Here is a 19,157-nt window from a genome sequence, read left to right as displayed (position 1 = left end):
GTCCAGCCACTACTAAGCAACAATCGAGGTAGGTGACCACCCGAGCCTGCTCTAGAACTGAACACTACTTGATTCGTAAACCTACCAAATTTACCCCCGTAAGAACTCGAGTAAAATCTTCGGTGGTCGCTAGCTTTGAATTTAATGTGTAGGAAACCACTAATTTCAATAGAATCATCTTTATATAAATGGCTGCAATGAAAGCCTGTCGCTTTATCTTGGAAATGACAGGATTCGCTGGTTGTGGCTCAGATGTGAAGTAGGGACATAAAATGTTTAAACTAGAAGAAATAAAGATGATGGATCAGTGGAAGAGCGTTCTATTAGTAATGATGTTATGTAGGGAAGTTGCACTCAGTAAAAAAAAAGTCTCCCACGACTGCTTCGGCACTGAGAACAGAGTTACAAGTGCAGAATTTTGCACTAATGGTTTCATAAACTGATTACCAGAGATGTGCAACTTCCTTTTTGACAGTGTGAATGTGAAAACTTACTTTGCCTCTGGCAGCTACTTTATTTATCCTTTTCTGAAGCACGGACTGCTTTGAATTAATTTAGTTCACGGTAAGTGGACTTTCAGCTCCGCCAACGTCTTGTGCGAAGTCATGACGTGACTCGGCCACACGTTCAAAACCTCCTGGCTTTAATTAAGTGCAGCCGTAGTACAGGCTGGGACACATTTCCATGCACGATCTCATTATGGGAGTCAGCTCGAGCAGCAATAAGAAACTGAGTCGTTACGGAGACTTTAGAACGGTTGCTTAGTACAACTGCTAATAGCATGACGCTTGCAAAGTACTTGATCTCTGCAGTTTCGATGGCTAACGTCGAAAGAGTACACGCATGGTACAGATTCGAACGTCAGTGAATGACTAAAGTAGCAGCTAGGAGTTCTCAAGTTAACATGGTGCAATTTTCCACGATGCCTTTTACGTATTTAGAAAAAAACTATGAAGAAACCTATTTTTATACAAATATTACAAAAACATATTCCTACATAATTATTCAGTGTTGTATCTACTTGAACCAATAATGGAAACATTAGTTCCAAAATGTTGTTGGAACCTCAAACCATTTGTTTAGGTGTGGATTCACATGCGTCGTGCAGTGATAAAAAATCCTCCAGAATGAGATTTTCACTCTGCAGCGGAGTGTGCGCTGATATGAAACTTCCTGGCAGATTAAAACTGTGTGCCCGACCGAGACTCGAACTCGGGACCTTTGCCTTTCGCGGGCAAGCGCTCTACCAACTGAGCTACCGAAGCACGACTCACGTCCGGTACTCACAGCTTTACTTCTGCCAGTATCCGTCTCCTACCTTCCAAACTTTACAGAAGCTCTTCTGCGAAACTTGCAGAACTAGCACTCCTGAAAGAAAGGATATTGCGGAGACATGGCTTAGCCACAGCCTGGGGGATGTTTCCAGAATGAGATTTTCACTCTGCAGCGGAGTGTGCGCTGATATGAAACTTCCTGGCAGATTAAAACTGTGTGCCCGACCGAGACTCGAACTCGGGACCTTTGCCTTTCGCGGGCAAGCGCTCTACCAACTGAGCTCCTGTAAAGTTTGGAAGGTAGGAGACGGATACTGGCAGAAGTAAAGCTGTGAGTACCGGACGTGAGTCGTGCTTCGGTAGCTCAGTTGGTAGAGCGCTTGCCCGCGAAAGGCAAAGGTCCCGAGTTCGAGTCTCGGTCGGGCACACAGTTTTAATCTGCCAGGAAGTTTCATATCAGCGCACACTCCGCTGCAGAGTGAAAATCTCATTCTGGAAACATCCCCCAGGCTGTGGCTAAGCCATGTCTCCGCAATATCCTTTCTTTCAGGAGTGCTAGTTCTGCAAGTTTCGCAGAAGAGCTTCTGTAAAGTTTGGAAGGTAGGAGACGGATACTGGCAGAAGTAAAGCTTTGAGTACCGGACGTGAGTCGTGCTTCGGTAGCTCAGTTGGTAGAGCGCTTGCCCGCGAAAGGCAAAGGTCCCGAGTTCGAGTCTCGGTCGGGCACACAGTTCTAATCTGCCAGGAAGTTTCATAAAAAATCCTGTTTACGCACTGTTTATTTTCTTTAAGGGGAGGGGAAGTCAGGCGTTAAATCTGTTGAATATGCGATTTGGGACATTTATTAGATGTTTTTCTCCCTCAGATAGTAAACAGGAGATATTTCTAGTACGCACGCCCATCCATGTTGAGAGATCCCAGCGACCATTCCATTTATCTTCACAAAGAAAGGGATATAAAATATTTAATTAATTTAAGAACTGAGCACAGATTTGGACTTCGAAAATAATGGTGAACCGAACGACTGCAGTCAAACAACGACTGCATGCATAATCAATAAACTGATAAAATTAATAGGACAGTTTCAGCTATAGGAGCAGTTTTTCCAGCGATTTGGGAACCGACCGACGTGTTGCAAAGGAAAGATACCACAAGTTGGAAACGTCCAGATAATTTGTCAGACTTCTGGCAATCAAAGTAGTAAAACAGTTACAAGATGGCGTGTCCGTCGATAAAAAGACATGACAGAATTCTCTTTGCTGACACACATTTGTGAAGAGAGACTGTTTTGCGGAGGTACTGCTTTGGCGGACCAAAAGAGAGACTTAACATCAGGATAGGAGGTCACGAAGTAAATGCTACCTTGGCAGCAAAATAACTCATGCCGGACGGAGAAAGGAGTACATAGAAAACAATCATTGGCAAAAAGAGTATTCCTGCCCAAAAGAAGTCTAGCATAAAAAAATAGGCCTTATTTTGTGGAAGACATTTCTGAGAATGTACGGTTGTAGCACAAAATTGTATGGTAGTGAAGCATGGACTGTGGGAAAACAGAAAAATAAAAGAATCGACGTGTCTGAGATGTGGAGCTACAGAAAAAATGTTGAAAATTAGCTGAACTGATTAACGTAAGGTATGGGGAGGTTCTTCAGAGATTTTGCGAGGAAAGGATTATATGGAAAACACTAATAAGAGGAAGGGGTACGATGGTGGCACATATATTAAGACATCAGGGGATAGCCTCCAAGGACTAGAAGGAGATGTAGAGGGTAAAAACTATAGATGAAGAGGTAGAAACTGTAGAGGAACACAGAGATTGGATTATGTGAGGCAAGTAGTTGAGAACGTAGGTTGCTATGCTACTCTTAGATGATGAGCTAGGTACAGGAGAGGAATTCGTGGCTGGCACCATAAAACCAGTCCGAAAACTGAAGACTCAAAAGAAAAACTGGATTTAATTCAACTCTAGCATCTCTGTTATTCGTCTATAGCACTCGCCCCTGCTCGTGACTAACTGCAACACGTCATAGCTTAAACACATGCTTTCCGGTGCGATCTCCAATGCTGAACGCTCAAAGCAGACATGCAGCTTTGTAGGTAAGCCCTTATTTGTCTGTAAAATTGCTTGAAGGGGTGATAGAGCTGCACGCACGTATGTAAACGATCGTACCCCACCTCCTCGTTTAACTTATCTCGCGACCAGTGGTGCCGAATCAACGATATGATTCTCTCCAGGAATCCATAATCAATAATATTTTAGCACAGAGGTTATGAACAATAGTTCCTTGCATTAACTGCCGCCGGCCGCGGTGGTCTAGCGGTTCTAGGCGCGGAGTCCGGAACCGCGGAACTGCTACGGTCGCAGGTTCGAATCCTGCCACGGGCATGGATGTGTGTGATGTCCTTAGGTTAGTTAGGTTTAAGTAGTTCTAAGTTCTAGGGGACTGATGACCACAGCAGTTAAGTCCCACAGTGCTCAGAGCCATTCGAACCATTTGAACCATTAACTGTTCTTCGACTGTCTTAAGCAATAGTTGTGATATGGCAGGTGTTACTAAAGAAACAACACAAAAATTTAAATGTGCTTAGAAAATGAACACTTTTTGTCAACCGAAATTCCTAAAGGTGATTCATGACCGAAAGCGACGTGATTCACAGCATTGTTTCGGAGTTTAGCTATTACGAAAATTTAAAAAAAATAATCCAATGAAAATTCTTACGTGAAATTTCCATTTCTTTCCTTAGTTCATGAATGGTTTAAACGCTTACTATAATTAAACTTACAGACCAGTTTCTGAGCCGTCATTGATGATGATGAAGTCACATACTCCGTAACAGAGCGTAGGGGACGATACGGGAGACAGACGCAGTTCCAAGTGGACAAACGAGAACAGAAGCCGAGAGCAGAGCCATGTAGGCTAGAAGGCCCTACAGTAAGAGCGTGATAATGAACACCCAAATCGCCGGTCGACTGCCAAGAGAACGATCCCCCAGTCCATGTTAAAAGATAGAGTCTTCCAGTAGAACAGTATAGATTTTAGGACAACACTAAAAGGGCCACACCAGCTGCAAGTTTTAGCGTGATACTATACACGTTTCTGCTACGTAGCAAACATTAAAAACATTGCCCCACCACGAAAAGTATAACGTTTCTCATTGGATAGACAGAATTTTTGTAGGCGGAGCTTAAGGTTAACACTGAGATGCTGATTGGTCAGTTGAAAACCGCCAGATACCTTTTTCTTAAACCAACTTCGGTAAACAGTAGTAAGGATAAGTTCGAGAGAGTGGCAAACGAGATGGCAAGGTGTGTGGAGCTGTGCCGCCAGCCGCCCCTGACGCTGCCTAACCACCGACAAGGTAATGAACGCAGGAGATGCCGCATAAGAACGCATAAGGCTTCACTCAGAACTGCAGCAGTCTCATCTGTTACATCTCCTTTTTATGTAATACTAGTGTCGATCGTCAATTAAACTTCGTGGTATTCACATTTGCTACTTGAAGTTAAAATCTGAAACGTGATGATTTTTCTGTTATATAATTATTGAGAAGCCACATCAGCCACTGTAATTGACGACAAGTTCGACAAGTTAAATAAGTAATTAAAGGTAATTGACGGTCACTGTAGACAATTTTTGATAGTTTTCTCTTTTATGAAACTTAATTTAAACCTAGATTACAGATGGCATATGGCATAGGTCTTCCTTCGATCCATTATAGGACTTGGAAACCCATTCTGGGAATATTTGTTCACAATTTTGTTGAACGCAGTTAGTTTTTATCATCCTGTATTAAAATATTTCGTTTTATCAATAGTGCAATTTATAAACAATGTTTTTTGAGTAGAATAAAAATTCCAATCGTACACGTATCTGCTTTTTTCGACGTTATTTTACTAGGTAACTAAAAAAAGGAAAGCCTTCCCCTAAATTTAGTTAGTATTAAGATTCTTTTACAGGGAGTGCAGTGGAGCTGAGTCTGAAATCATTAAGTATTTGATTATATCATCGCTAGTCTCACTGAACTCTTCTGAACTCTACATGTCATGTGTGGTCTGGCGTCTCCTTACCAGCAACAGGTCTCAGGTTAAAACTAGTCAATTCCCTAAAAAACACGCTCAGAGCGTCGTTGCGCGAAAGTGGTAGGGAGACATAACTTAGAACAAACAGACACCACGCAGAATATTGGATATGTACAATCCAAGTTTCACTTCCAAATAGCGTTGTAAGGATTTTTGTATATTTCCTAATTTTTCCTGAAAGTTCTGTAGATCTGCATATCACGTGATATTTGTGCCTACTCAAAATATCGTTACTGTTGCTACGTATTCCAACACCCGTGTGCGATGGGTAGTGTGACTCTGGCGTCTCAAAGCTGAAGCTGCCTGTTGTCGAGTGACAAAAGCAACGACCTTGCAAGCCGTGGCTTTGTCCCATAAGGGACATCAACTGGGCTTTCTCGCCAGAGGACACCGTTTCCACGCCTTGGCGTACTTGCAATGAAACAATGTAAATGAATTTAATGGCTATGTCGAGGTACGTGAGATACTTCTCTTCCAAACCGTATTTCATAAAAAGTACATTGCTAACTCAGATTTGTTATAGCAACACACTCCCACAAATAGTGGAGCACTATTCATGGACAGAGAACACTCATGTTCTCAATACGATATTACAGTTCACAGCCAAATATAATTCACTCTAACCAACATAATCGTATTGCGACAACTAGCAACTGTACTGACATTTAACTTAATTATCATTTAATACTCACGGTCAGTCTCAGTTGCACATTTTTGTAATTAAACGTGTTTCGAATATTCTGTATCATTACGTACTGCCTAACGTAGATAAGTAGAATTGCATCAGCAACCCGTCTTGTCTATTCATAAACTCACATCACAGTAGTATGTTTTGTAAACTGCGGTCATTGTTTCAAATATTATCTGGTGAAGGTATGGGAGAGGGCAGAGAGAAAGAGGGAAACTGGAGTGAGAGGCTGACTGGGGGAGGGAAAGGAATCAGGGAGGGAGATTGGTGGAGGTGTCATGAGTTTAACAGGAGGGGTATTACTAAAATTATAGCAACTGCAGTTACATAAAAATTCGTTTTGGATGATTTGGGGGAGGGGAGCTAACAGCTAGGTCATCAGTCCCATCGGTTTAGGGAAGGATGGGGAAGGAGGTCGACCGTGTCCTTTAAAAGGAACCATCCCGGCATTCGCCGAAGCGATTTAGGGAAATCACGGGAAACCTGAATCAGAGTATCTGAACCGTCGTCCTCCCTAATGCGAGGCCAGTGGGCTAACCACTGCGCCACCTCACTGGGTGTAAAAATTCTTGTTGAAATATTAATAGTGTACAACAGCGGTTGTTTTACACATCCATTAAATTAATAGAACAGTGGTCGTCTTACAGAACCGTTGTCCTACGCTATTAATATTTTACCGTGAATTTTTAGGTAATTTTAGCAAGACTCCTTTTGTTAAACAAATCACATCCCCACCACGGCCTCCCTCTCTGCTTTCTTTCCCCCTCCACCAGTCATCTTTACTCCATTTTCTTCTTTCCTATTCCGTATCCCATGACTCCACCTGATACCTATTTAAAACACTCAACGCAGTTATAAAACACAATACTCTGACACGAGTTTCTGAATAGACAAGACGGCTTGTTGACAATGCTACTTGGGTAAATTCTGGATTTACAAAAACACTCATTTCTATACGCTGTAAAATATTAGACGATACATATTTAATTTTACTTTCTTTTAGATCTTAAGACGATCCGGAGTGGTCGAAAAATGACATCTAGGTTTCTAAAAAATGTACCACTGTGACCAAACAATAAATGAGAATTATTCTAAATGTAATTTTAAACACCTACATAGATATACCTCGACAATTTGCTCGGCAGTGACAGGAACGCAAAATAAAATAATTGTAATAAAAGCACCATAACAACAATCTTATCCTATTTGATAAAACAGTATACTTAATACACATAATTTATAACTCCCCCAGTAGGGGGAAGAAATGAGAGGCATTAAACTCTAAAAAATCTTAATACACCAGTCAGCACTTATCAACACATTTACTCCTTACTAAAACATCAAATCAAATGGAATGTTCATGAATTGTCACGTTATAGAGCCCTGATTCAATACAACAAACCAGCAAACTCAAGCCACCGCGTTCATAGACTCTTGATGAAATCAGCCTTTTTCCAACTAATGAGGGCAACTGTTTTCTGAATAGTATCTAAGATCAACCTGCAGCTCTATGGAGCTAGTGCGGTACATCAGGGTCCAGAACCGTGGGCAAACAATCTACTCAATTGCCTGTAAGTAAACGGCGACCTTAATGGAACCAGGTAAGACAAGTCGAGCAAAGAACCTTAATGCGTTAGAACATAGATAGATACTGCCGCTGTTGGTGATTTGGACGAGGGAGAGAAGAACCACCGGGACGTAGGAACCATGTCCTCTGGTGAGCAGGCCTAGTCGAAGGCCCTTTACAGTTCAAAGGCCAGAAGCGCAGAGCCGCTAATTTTCGCCGCTCGGCACCAGGCAACTTCCGGTATAAAGCATCACAACCACACTGCCCACTAGGGATGGCGGTCATCGCTAAGACCACTTGTTTTCTCATATGCAGTTTAACCTCACTGTTAAAAGGGTTCCAAATAACCAGTTTCTAAAGTAACCGATTTTTGGTTTATTATTGCCGTTATTTACGGTAATAAACGTAACATCGAAGAAAGATTTCAAAATCTAACACTCCCTCATGTTTATGCATTACACGTTTCATGATACATGGAATCAAAATACCAAATAAAATAGCTGCGAGGCACCACAGTTACTTTGCCCACTATGGATGGCGGTTACCTTTATGACAACCCGTTTTAGGTTATACCGTTTTTTCCCCCTCCAGTTTAATCTTACTGCTAAAGCCGTTCAAAGTAAACGCTTTCGAAAATAACCGGTATTAATTCCTTATTGTTAATATTTGCATGAATATACGCAGACATCAAAGAAAGACCGAAAAATTCTAACACTCCATCGGAATTTTGCAATTCAGATTTAAATATATATATTTTTTAACCAAAATATCAGATATACTCGGTAAATAAAAGCTAACTTCGTTGGTCGAACATTCGCTGTTTTTCTTGAAAAAATAGTTTGAGCTGAATAGCACAAAAAACACCAGCATTCTCCTATTGAATTATTCTTTTTAAACTTATCAAAAATCATGTTGTAATTGAGAATTATACCACTATTTCAGCACAACAATATTTTTTTTTTTTTTTTTTTTTTTTTTTTTTTTTTTTTTTTTTTTGTCGTCAGTCCACTGACTGGTTTGATGCGACCCGCCACAAACTCCTTTCCTGTGCTAACCTTTCATCTCAGAGTAGCACTTGCAACCTACGTCCTCAATTATTTGCTTGACTTATCCCAATCTCTGTCTGCCTCTACAGTTTTTGCCCTCTGCAGCTCCCTCTAGTACCATGGAAGTCATTCCCTCATGTCTTAGCAGATGTCCTATCATCCTGTCCCTTCTCCTTATCAGTGTTTTCCACATATTCCTTTCCTCTCCGATTCTGCGTAGAACCTCCTCATTCCTTACCTTATCAGTCCACCTAATTTTCAACATTCATCTATAGCACCACATCTCAAATGCTTCGATTCTCTTCTGTTCCGGTTTTCCCACAGTCCATGTTTCACTACCAAACAATGCTGTACTCCAGACGTACATCCTCAAAAATTTCTTCCTCAAATTAAGTCCGGTATTTGATATTAGCAGTCTTCTCTTGGCCAGAAATGCCTTTTTTGCCATAGCGACTCTGCTTTTGATGTCCTCCTTGCTCCGTCCGTCATTGGTCATTTTACTGCCTAGGTAGCAGAATTCCTTAACTTCATTGACTTCGTGACCATCAATACCGATGTTAAGTTTCTCGCTGTTCTCATTTCTACTACTTCTCATTACCTTGGTCTTTCTCCGATTTACTCTTAAACCATACTTCGGTTCAGCAGATCATTTAATTCTTCTTCACTTTCACTCAGGATAGCAATGTCATCAGCGACTCGTATCATTGATATCCTTTCACCTTGTATTTTAATTCCACTCCTGAACCTTTCTTTTATTTCCATCATTGCTTCCTCGATGTACAGATTGAAGAGTAGGGGCGAAAGGCTACAGCCTTGTATTACTCCCTTCTTAATACGAGCACTTCGTTGTTGATCGTCCACTCTTATTATTCCCTCTTGGTTGTTGTACATATTCTATATGACCCGTCTCTCCCTATAGCTTACCCCTACTTTTTTCAGAATCTTGAACAGCTTGCACCATTTTATATTGTCGAATGCTTTTTCCAGGTCGACAAATCCTATGACTGTGTCTTGATTTTTCTTTAGCCTTGCTTCCATTATTAGCCGCAACGTCAGAATTGCCTCTCTCGTGGTTTTACTCTTCCTAAAGCCAAACAGATCGTCACCTAGCGCATTCTCAATTTTCTTTTCCATTCTTCTGTATATTATTTTTGTAAGCAGCTTCGATGCATGAGTTGTCAAACTGATTGTGCGATAATTCTCGCACTTGTAAGCTCTTACCGTCTTCGGAATTGTGTGGATGATGCTTTTCCGAAAGTCAGATGGTATGTCGCCAGACTCATATATTCTACACACCAACGTGAATAGTCGTTTTGGTGTCACTTCCCCTAATGATTTTAGAAATTCTGATGGAATGTTATCTGTTCCTTCTGCCTTATTTGACCGTAAGTCCTCCAAAGCTCTTTTAATTTCCGATTCTAATACTGGATCCCCTATCTCTTCTAAATCGACTCCTGTTTCTTCTTCTATCACATCAGACAAATCTTCACCCTCTTATAGGCTTTCTCTCTTAATGTTACCACCGTTGCTTTTAATGTCACCAAAGGTTGTTTTGACTTTCCTTTATGCTGAGTCTGTCCTTTCGATGTCTTCACATTTTTCCTGCAGCCATTTCGTCTTAGCTTCCCTGCACTTCCTATTTATTTCATTCCTCAGCGACTTGTATTTCTGTATTCCTGATTTTCCCGGAACATGTTTGTACTTCCTCCTTTCATCAATCAACTGAAGTATTTCTTCTGTTACCCATGGTTTCTTCGCAGCTACCTTCTTTGTACCTATGTTTTCCTTCCCAACTTCTGTGATGGCCCATTTTAGAGACGTCCATTCCTCTTCAACTGTGTTTCCTACTGCGCTATTCCTTATTGCTGTATCTATAGCGTTAGAGAACTTCATACGTATCTCGCCATTCCTTAGAACTTCCGTATCCCACTTCATAGCGTATTGATTCTTTCTGGATAATGTCTTGAACTTCAGCCTACTCTTCATCACTACTATATTGTTATCTGAGTCTATATCTGCTCCTGGGTGCGCCTTACAATCAAGTATCTGATTTCGGAATCTCTGTCTGACCATGATGTAATCTAACTGAAATCTTCCCGTATCTCCCGGCCTTTTCCAAGTATACCTCCTCCTCTTGTGATTCTTGAATAGGGCATTCGCTATTACTAGCTGAAACTTGTTACAGAACTCAATTAGTCTTTCTCCTCTTTCATTCCTTGCCTCAAGCCCATATTCTCCTGTAATCTTTTCTTCTACTCCTTCCCCTACAACTGCATTCCAGTCGCCCATGACTATTAGATTTTCGTCCCCCTTTACGTACTGCAGTACCCTTTCAATATCCTCATATACTTTCTCTATCTGTTCACCTTCAGCTTGCGACGTCGGCATGTATACCTGAACTATCGTTGTCGGTGTTGGTCTGCTGTCGATTCTGATTAGAACAACCCGGTCACTGAACTGTTCACAGTAACACACCCTCTGCCATAACTTCCTATTCATAACGAATCCGACACCTGTTATACCATTGTCTGCTGCTGTTGATATTACCCGATACTCATCTGACCAGAAATCCTTGTCTTCCTTCCACTTCACTTCACTGACCCCTACTATGTCTAGATTGAGCCTTTGCATTTCCCTTTTCAGATTTTCTAGTTTCCCTACCACGTTCAAGCTACTGACATTCCATGCCCCGACTCGTAGAACGTTATCCTTTCGTTGATTATTGAATCTTTTTCTCATGGTAACCTCCCCCTTGGCAGTCCCCTCCCGGAGATCCGATTGGGGGACTATTCCGGAATCTTTTGCCAATGGAGAGATCATCATGACACTTCTTCAACTACAGGCCACATGTCCTGTGGATACACGTTACGTGTCTTTAATGCAGTGGTTTCCATTGCCTTCCGCACCCTCATGTCGTTGATCATTGCTGATTCTTCCGCCTTTAGGGGCAATTTCCCACCACTAAGACAAGAGAGTGCCCTGAACCTCTATCCGCTCCTCCGCCCTCTTGGACAAGGCCGTTGGCAGAATGAGGCTGACTTCTCATACCAGAAGTCTTCGGCCGCCAATGCTGATTATTTATCAAAATTGAAGCAGTGGTGGGGATGGAACCCGGGACCGAAGACGTTTATGATTATGAACCAAAGACGCTACCCTTAGACCACGGGTCTATGATTGCGATTGTTCAGTACAAAAGGGTGGAAACTGTCTGTGCCAACACTTATTTTTCCTTACAACTCAGCTACTTTCTGTTTTTATTATGAATTTCTGTATAAAGTTGTATCGTTCTTTTTCTTTATTTATTTTGAATGAAAAACTTATTCGAAATCAGATGTGTTTATTAACTTTGTAAGCAGATGCGGGTAAATGTGGCGCACTGCATTTGCACACGTATCGTCTAACGGACCATGCTATACGTGAACAGGTACACTAATGTTTCAGCAAAGCCGCACAGATTTTTATTACGTCAGGAAGGTTACAGTTCGTATTAACTGACGGAAAGCCATCGAGTGAAACAGAAGTAGTGTCAGACGTTCCTCAAGGAAGTGTTATAGGCCCTCTGCTGTTCTTGATCCAGCCAAACGTTTCAGAGACATAGATTGTTTGCAGATGATGCTGTGATTTACTGTCTTCTGTCGACAGACGTCCAAAACCAATTGCAAAATCATTTAGAGAATATATTCGTATGGTGAGAAAGTGGCATTTGTCTCCAGGTAATGAAAAGTGAGAAGTCATCCACACGAGAACCAAAAGGAATCCGTAGAACTTCAGTTAAGTGGTAAATCACACAAATAAAAACGCTCTAATTCAACTAAATACTTAGGAATCACAATTACGAATGACTTAAGTTGGATGGCCTATATAAATAAGGCTGTGGGGAAAGCAAACCAAAAACTACAACTTACCGGCAGAACACTGAGAAAATTCAACAGGTCTACTCTGAGACTCCTGCAGTACCCTTGTACACCCTCGTCCAGACATAACTGTGCCGCATGGGATCCTTATCAGATAGGATCGACGCAGGACAACGAAAAATTTCACAGAAGGTCAGTTCGTTTTGCATTATCACGAAGTATGGAAGAGAGCACTACGGATACGATACGTGAATTGGGGTGACAATCATTAAAACAAACGCATCTTTCCTTGCGGCAGGATTTTCTCATGAATTTTCAAGCACCGCCTTGCTCCTGAGGGAATGAAAATATTTTGTTGGCGATCACCTGCAAAGGGGGGAATGATCAGCACTAAGAAGTAAGAGAAATCAGAGCTCGCACAGAAAGATTTAAGTCTTAGTTCTCCCACTGCGCTGCTCGAGAGTGGAATGTCACAGATGTAGTTTGAAGGTGATTCGATGAAATCTCTGCCAGGAACATGATTGTGAACTGCAGAGTAATCCTGTAGATGTAGATGTTGGTCGTTCCTAACTGTCGGCATTGTTACTGAAATAGCACTGTTGCGTTTCCCATTTTCTATAATAACCCGAAATATCAAACCAACGGAAATTTTGCGAATAAATGTTTCAAGTGGCTCTGAGCACTATGAGACTTTACATCTGAGGTCAGCAGTCCCCTTAGAACTACGTAAAACTAACCAACCTAAGGACATCACACACATTCATGCCTGAGGCAGGATTCGAGCCTGCGACCGTAGCAGTCTCGCGGTTCCGGACTGAAGCGTCTAGAACCGCTGCGAATAAATATTACCATAAAGTTGGTAGGCGTATTTCTACATCTGAAAGATGATATCTGTGGAAATTTCACCCCATCCACGTAAGAGTGGCACTAATAGTGTCACTAAGAGGATGTAAATACCTTTCCTTTAAATGTACGGCGTAATGGTCGTAAGTGGTAGTTACGTTTGCGATTGGACGTAGTGCGTTTAAGGCATCAACGACGCCCTGGTCAATATGTCACTGAATTTGAACGAGGTCATGTAACAGGGCTACGGGAAACTGGACGTTCCTTCTGCGATACTGCAGAAATACGTGGCAGGCGTGTAGCCACCCTACATGAATGCTGGCAACCGTTGACTCTAGAATGTATGGTCGCAGGAAGACCGGGCACCAGACGACAACGTGACACTGCCGAGACGGAATACCATCGTGTTCGGTATATGGCTCCCATCTGAAGCAGTAATTTCAGCAGCAGTTGCACCACAGGGACATGACGAAGTGTCACAAATCGATTGCTTCAAGAACAGCTTCGGGTCGAACGCCCTGTAGCGTGTGTTTCTCTGATCCCACACTACCGCCATTTGCGACTTGAGCGGCGTCAACACGTAGGAGGGCAGCGTGGAGGTCTTGTGTTTTCTGAGTGGCAGTGATGCCTCCGTGTTGGTTAGGAGGCCAGCTGAGGACATGCAAGCAACCTGTCTGTATGCTAGACACGCTGGACCTATATCTGGAGTCATCGTCTAGGGCGCGATTTCGTGTGACAGCAGAAACACTCACTCCCTCGCACCTTGACTACAGAATTGTGCGTCAGTCTGATGTTTCGACCTGTTCTGCTACCATTCATGAACTGCACCGCAAGGATGTTTTCCAACAGGATAATGCTCGCCCGCATACCACTGTTGCAAACCAAAATGCTCTACTGAGTGTCGACGTGTTGCCTTGGCATGCTCTTTTACCAGATTTGTCTCCAATCGAACACGTATGAGACATCATCGAACAAAAAAACCAGTGTCATTCTGAACTAGCATTAATCGTCCCTATAATGCGGCCAAGTCCAACAGGCATGGAAATGCATCCCACAAGCTGATATGCGACACCTGTACAACATAATGCACGTTTGCACACGTGCACTCAACATTACGCGGTTACACCTGTTATTAATAAACCAGCATTTCACACCAACAGTGGCTTACCTCAAGCACTCATTACCTGTGATCTTGCAGTTTTATTGATTTAAGGGGCGTAGAACGTAAAACGGACCGACTTGGAGCAGGAGAGGCACCACAGGACATTTTAATTTCCACTGTCTAAACTTTTACAAAAAGTCAGCATGACCAGGAAAGATTCAGAATTCACACTCATAGCAGTGGAAGCTCGAAAACATAACGAAATATTTTTTTTACAAGTGAAATTTCATTATCTTTTTCACTTACAAATGGCAGTATATTTTGTTGCTATAGGTACAGTTTTCTTCATAAGTAAGAGAGATTCTTCGAGAATTGTGCACAGCATACATGAAAGAAGGTTGTATACATGGAAGAACCCTGGAGATACTAAAAGGTATCAGGTAGATTATATAATGGTAACACAGAGATTTAAGAACCAGCTTTTAAATTGCAAGACATTTCCAGGGGCAGATGTGGATTCTGACCACAATCTATTGGTTATGAACTGTAGATTAAAACTGAAGAAACTGCGAAAAAGAGGGAATTTATGGAGATGAGACCTGGATAAACTGATTAAACCAGAGGTTGTACAGAGTTTCAGGGAGAGCATAAGGGAACAATTGACAGGAATGGGGGAAAGAAATACAGTATAAAAAGAATGGGTAGCTTTGAGGGATGTAGTAGTGAAGATAGCAGAAGATCAAGTAGCTAAAAAGATGAGGGCTATTAGAAATCCTTGGGTAACAGAAGAAATACTGAATTTAATTGATGAAAGGAGAAAATATAAAAATGCTGTAAATGAAGCAAGCAAAAAGGAATACAAACGTCTCAAAAATGAGATCGACGGGAAATGCAAAATGGCTAAGCAGAGATGGCTAGAGGACAAATGTAAGGATGTAGAGGCTTATCTCACTAGGGATAAGATAGATACTGCCACAGGAAAATTAAGGAGACCTCTGGAGAGAGGGGAACCACTTGTGTGAATATTAAGAGCTCAGATGGAAACCCAGTTCTAAGCAAAGAAGGGAAAACAGAAAGGTGGAAGGAGTATATAGAGGGTCTATACAAGGGCAATGTATTTGAAGACAATATTATGGAAATGGAAGAGGATGTAGATGAAGATGAAATGGGGGATATAATACTGCGTGAAGAGTTTGACAGAGTACTGAAAGACCTGAGTCGAAACAAGACCCCGGGAGTAGACAACATTCCATTAGAGATACTGACAACTTTGGGAGAGCCAGTCCTGACGAAACTCTACCATCTGATGAGCAAGGTGTATGAAACAAGTGAAATACCCTCAGACTTCAAGAAGAATATAATAATTCCAGCCCCAAAAAAAGCAGGTGTTGACCAATGTGAAACTTACCGAACTATCAGTTTAATAAGTCACGGCTGCAAAATACTAGCGCGGAGTATTGAAGGGCAGCGTGGAGGATAAAAATCGTTGAGGGAGACCATGAGATGAATACACCAAGGAGATTCAGAAGGATGTAGATTGCAGTAGGTACTGGGAGATGAAGAAGCTTGCACAGGATAGAGTAGCATGGAGAGCTGCATCAAACCAGTCTCAGGACTGAAGACCCCAACAACAACAACAACTTGCAAACCATACCTAAAGGTGTATGACATCCTAGAATTTTCGAAATCTATTAAAAACTGTGGTAAATATTGTGTTTTTCCTAAACATGAAGTTGAAAATATAACAGTTCATTTGTTTTTTGATAAATTAAATAAATTCTAGAGTTTCATACACCTGTGTGTATGGTATGTATGATGTACAAAATTCATCGAAGAATCTCTCTAACTTATGAAGAAAAGTGTACCTATAGCAAAAAATGCAGCCATTAGTAAGAGAAAAAAATGATGAAATTTCACTCGTAAAAAATTTACTTTCTTACGTTTTATAGCTTTCACTGCAATGAGTGTGAATCCTGAATCCTTCCTGGTGATGCTGCCAAAGTTTTATGAATTTAATTGTAAAAGTATAGACACCGGAAATTAAAATGTCCTGTGATGCCTCTCTTGCTCCAAGTCGGCCCGTTTGACGTCCTACCCCCCTTAAATATGTTGCCTAACCAAATGTATTACCAAAATTTGCGATTGTTTTCCATTGGTGTAAACATGAAGGCATGAAGTGTAGTCATGAAGAACGAAGATGTAGAAAGTTAATAAAGTTTGCTTTACTTAAAAAGCTTTAGGAATTTTCATTAAAAAAACGTGTAGCTATTACCTTTCAACACGCCCTCGGGTCTCATGTGAAAATCTCTGGCCTGAATCAATGAAACTGAAGTAAAAAGAAAATATGTAACTGGAAATCTGTTGAGTATCGCGGCCGTGCTTTCCCGTTAGGGCGTTTTCCGGCGCGGCTTTTCCTGCCCGCGGCCATCGCGCTGCCCTCCCTCCTTCGCACGCTTGTCTCAATTAAAAAACAATTTATTCCACACGTCAGCCGCGATAACTGCGGCGCCGGACGGTAATTATATTACGGTCGGACGGTCGCGCCTCTCGGCTGACGTGAGCCCGCCAGGGCAGCAGGGGGCCGTTAAACGCCGCGACGCACGGCGAGCAATGTTTGGCGGAGCGCGTGCCCAAGACAGAAACATGCAAAGTGACTCCACCGGCTGCTGCCCACTGCGCTGTCGATGGCAGGCGCGCTGAGTGGATTTGCGTGTGCTGCGCCTCATTGCCGCCAACAACGTCGTTATTAACAATGCCTTTATTATGACGGGAGGGTTCCAGCTATGCTTGACAGAGCGGGTGTGTATTTCTCCCTCGCAGTTTTATGCTGTAGCAGTTGCACCATCTGGGCATATTTCTCTTTTAAATTGTATCGGTAGCTAGCAAAGTACATTTATTGTTTGTTAGATACGAAAGAGACCGTAACTACGCCAGGCAGCACCATATGGCGTCGAATAAAACACTGCAGTTTAAACCAGTGCGGCTCCTATTAAAACTTGTCGTTGTGTGGCTGCTCTGCGACAAGTGTAGATAACGACGCATTTATCAAACACAAATGAAACATCTGTTAAAGGTATAATACTGCCCCACGTACTTCCATGCTAGAAATCCTCCCTCCCTGCAGTTCTTTTATTTTACTACCCCGATGCGTTTCGGCAGCATGCTATCATCATCAGGGGCAGTTGCAGTTACTTTTACATCGTAGTTAAAATTAACTGAGGTTAGTTTTCCTTGTTGTGTGTGCGACTGAGGTTATGTGTCGAACAAAACACTGGTTCAGAAAGACAAATATATTATAGTGCGTACATTAAGTGATAGGCATGATTAGCTCATTTTTGGTGCATTTACTTACTTTTGTTGGGGCACAGTAACGTCACAACTTAACACTCCCACAATCATTTGTTCCCATGAATCCAAAGAGTCTCAAAAGCTAAGATGAACTAGTTTATTTTGCTAAACTGGTAGTACACAGTGAAGATGAAACACTAATGTCTTGGCACATATTGAGTGAGTAGTTCGTAAACACAATTATTTTTCCAGTGAAATGCGCATTCAACATCTGAGAAATTCTTGAAAACGCTATTATTATTACTTGCAGGTTTATTATTCAGTAACAAGTCTTCAAGTACTGCACCATGGCCGGCCGGAGTGGCCGAGGGGCTACAGTCTGTAACCGCGCGACAGCTACGGTCGCAGGTTCGAATCCTGCCTCGGGCATGGATGTGTGTGATGTCCTTAGGTTAGTTAAGTCTAAGTAGTTCTAAGTTCTATAGGACTGATGACCTCTGATGTTAAGTCCCATAGTGCTCAGAGCCATTTGAACCAAGCCAACTGCACCATGAATGAATATTTCCAGTTCTTCATATAAGTCCATTTGGCATTCCTTGTCCATTTTATGTAATATACGAATATCATGCGCTATATTATGAAATGGATGGCTTGTTTCTTTGGGAGGGTGGTTATTGCTGGTTTGTTACAGTCGTTAATGTGATAGACATTTAGATGTACGTTACATTCTTTTTGGAAGTCTCGCCATATTTGGTCTATGTAGAAGGCTTAGCTTAGTACTGCTTACCATTTTATTAATACCTGATGGTGACTGTTTATCTGTATGTGTTTTGATATTGTGTTTTATTGTGTCTTGAACTTTTCATGAATTGTAAGACAGTGTTGATGTTGTGTCTCTGAAATATTTTTTTCATTTTGTAGTAGAGTTTGTCTGTGAAAGTAATACAAGCAGTGAGTTTCTTTATCATTCCCTGTGAGAAAGTTGGTTTAATATATTTTTTCTTTTTTGTGTGAGGCTGTCAGTTGGTTTTCCATCGTAGCCATTTGCGGTAGCTATTTGTTTGATTGTACTGAGCTATGCATATTTATCCATTTATATCGTGCTGGCTGCCTTAACTATTGTTCTACACGCAACAAACTTATACGTCATGGTGTCGCAAGTTTGGATGTGTACGCTGGTATAAGGTTTTCACCGTCAGCGTACGTGCGACATTCCGCGTTAACAGTACTCTGTTATGGGACGAGTCATTATACATGTCCCATGCTTGGCTGATATGTTAGGAGCATGATGGGGCAACGACACATTTTAATTCGGTTATAAAGCATGTTACTCGTCAATACAGGCCACGATGTATACAGGGTGAACCAAAAGTCCGTTAACATTCCAGAATTCAGTACCGCAAGGCATAATGCA

The 19,157-nt window shown here is 41.7% G+C and overlaps 3 non-coding genes across 3 annotated transcripts; 2 read left to right on the top strand and 1 right to left on the bottom strand.

Moving 5' to 3' along the window:
• Positions 1 to 1,191: 1,191 nt before the first annotated feature.
• Positions 1,192 to 1,266, bottom strand: Trnas-cga (transfer RNA serine (anticodon CGA)). Its single transcript has one exon. It is a non-coding gene; the product is annotated as a tRNA-Ser (tRNA).
• A 360-nt stretch (positions 1,267 to 1,626) lies between these two features.
• Trnas-cga (transfer RNA serine (anticodon CGA)) lies at positions 1,627 to 1,701 on the top strand. The gene has a single exon. It is a non-coding gene; the product is annotated as a tRNA-Ser (tRNA).
• Positions 1,702 to 1,926: 225 nt separating this feature from the next.
• Trnas-cga (transfer RNA serine (anticodon CGA)) lies at positions 1,927 to 2,001 on the top strand. The gene has a single exon. It is a non-coding gene; the product is annotated as a tRNA-Ser (tRNA).
• Positions 2,002 to 19,157: the final 17,156 nt, after the last annotated feature.

This window comes from Schistocerca gregaria, chromosome 4, assembly GCF_023897955.1.
Source record: "Schistocerca gregaria isolate iqSchGreg1 chromosome 4, iqSchGreg1.2, whole genome shotgun sequence".
Taxonomy (NCBI): domain Eukaryota; kingdom Metazoa; phylum Arthropoda; class Insecta; order Orthoptera; family Acrididae; genus Schistocerca; species Schistocerca gregaria.
Note: the sequence above shows the minus strand (reverse complement) of the source record. Positions and strands in the feature narration are given on the sequence as shown.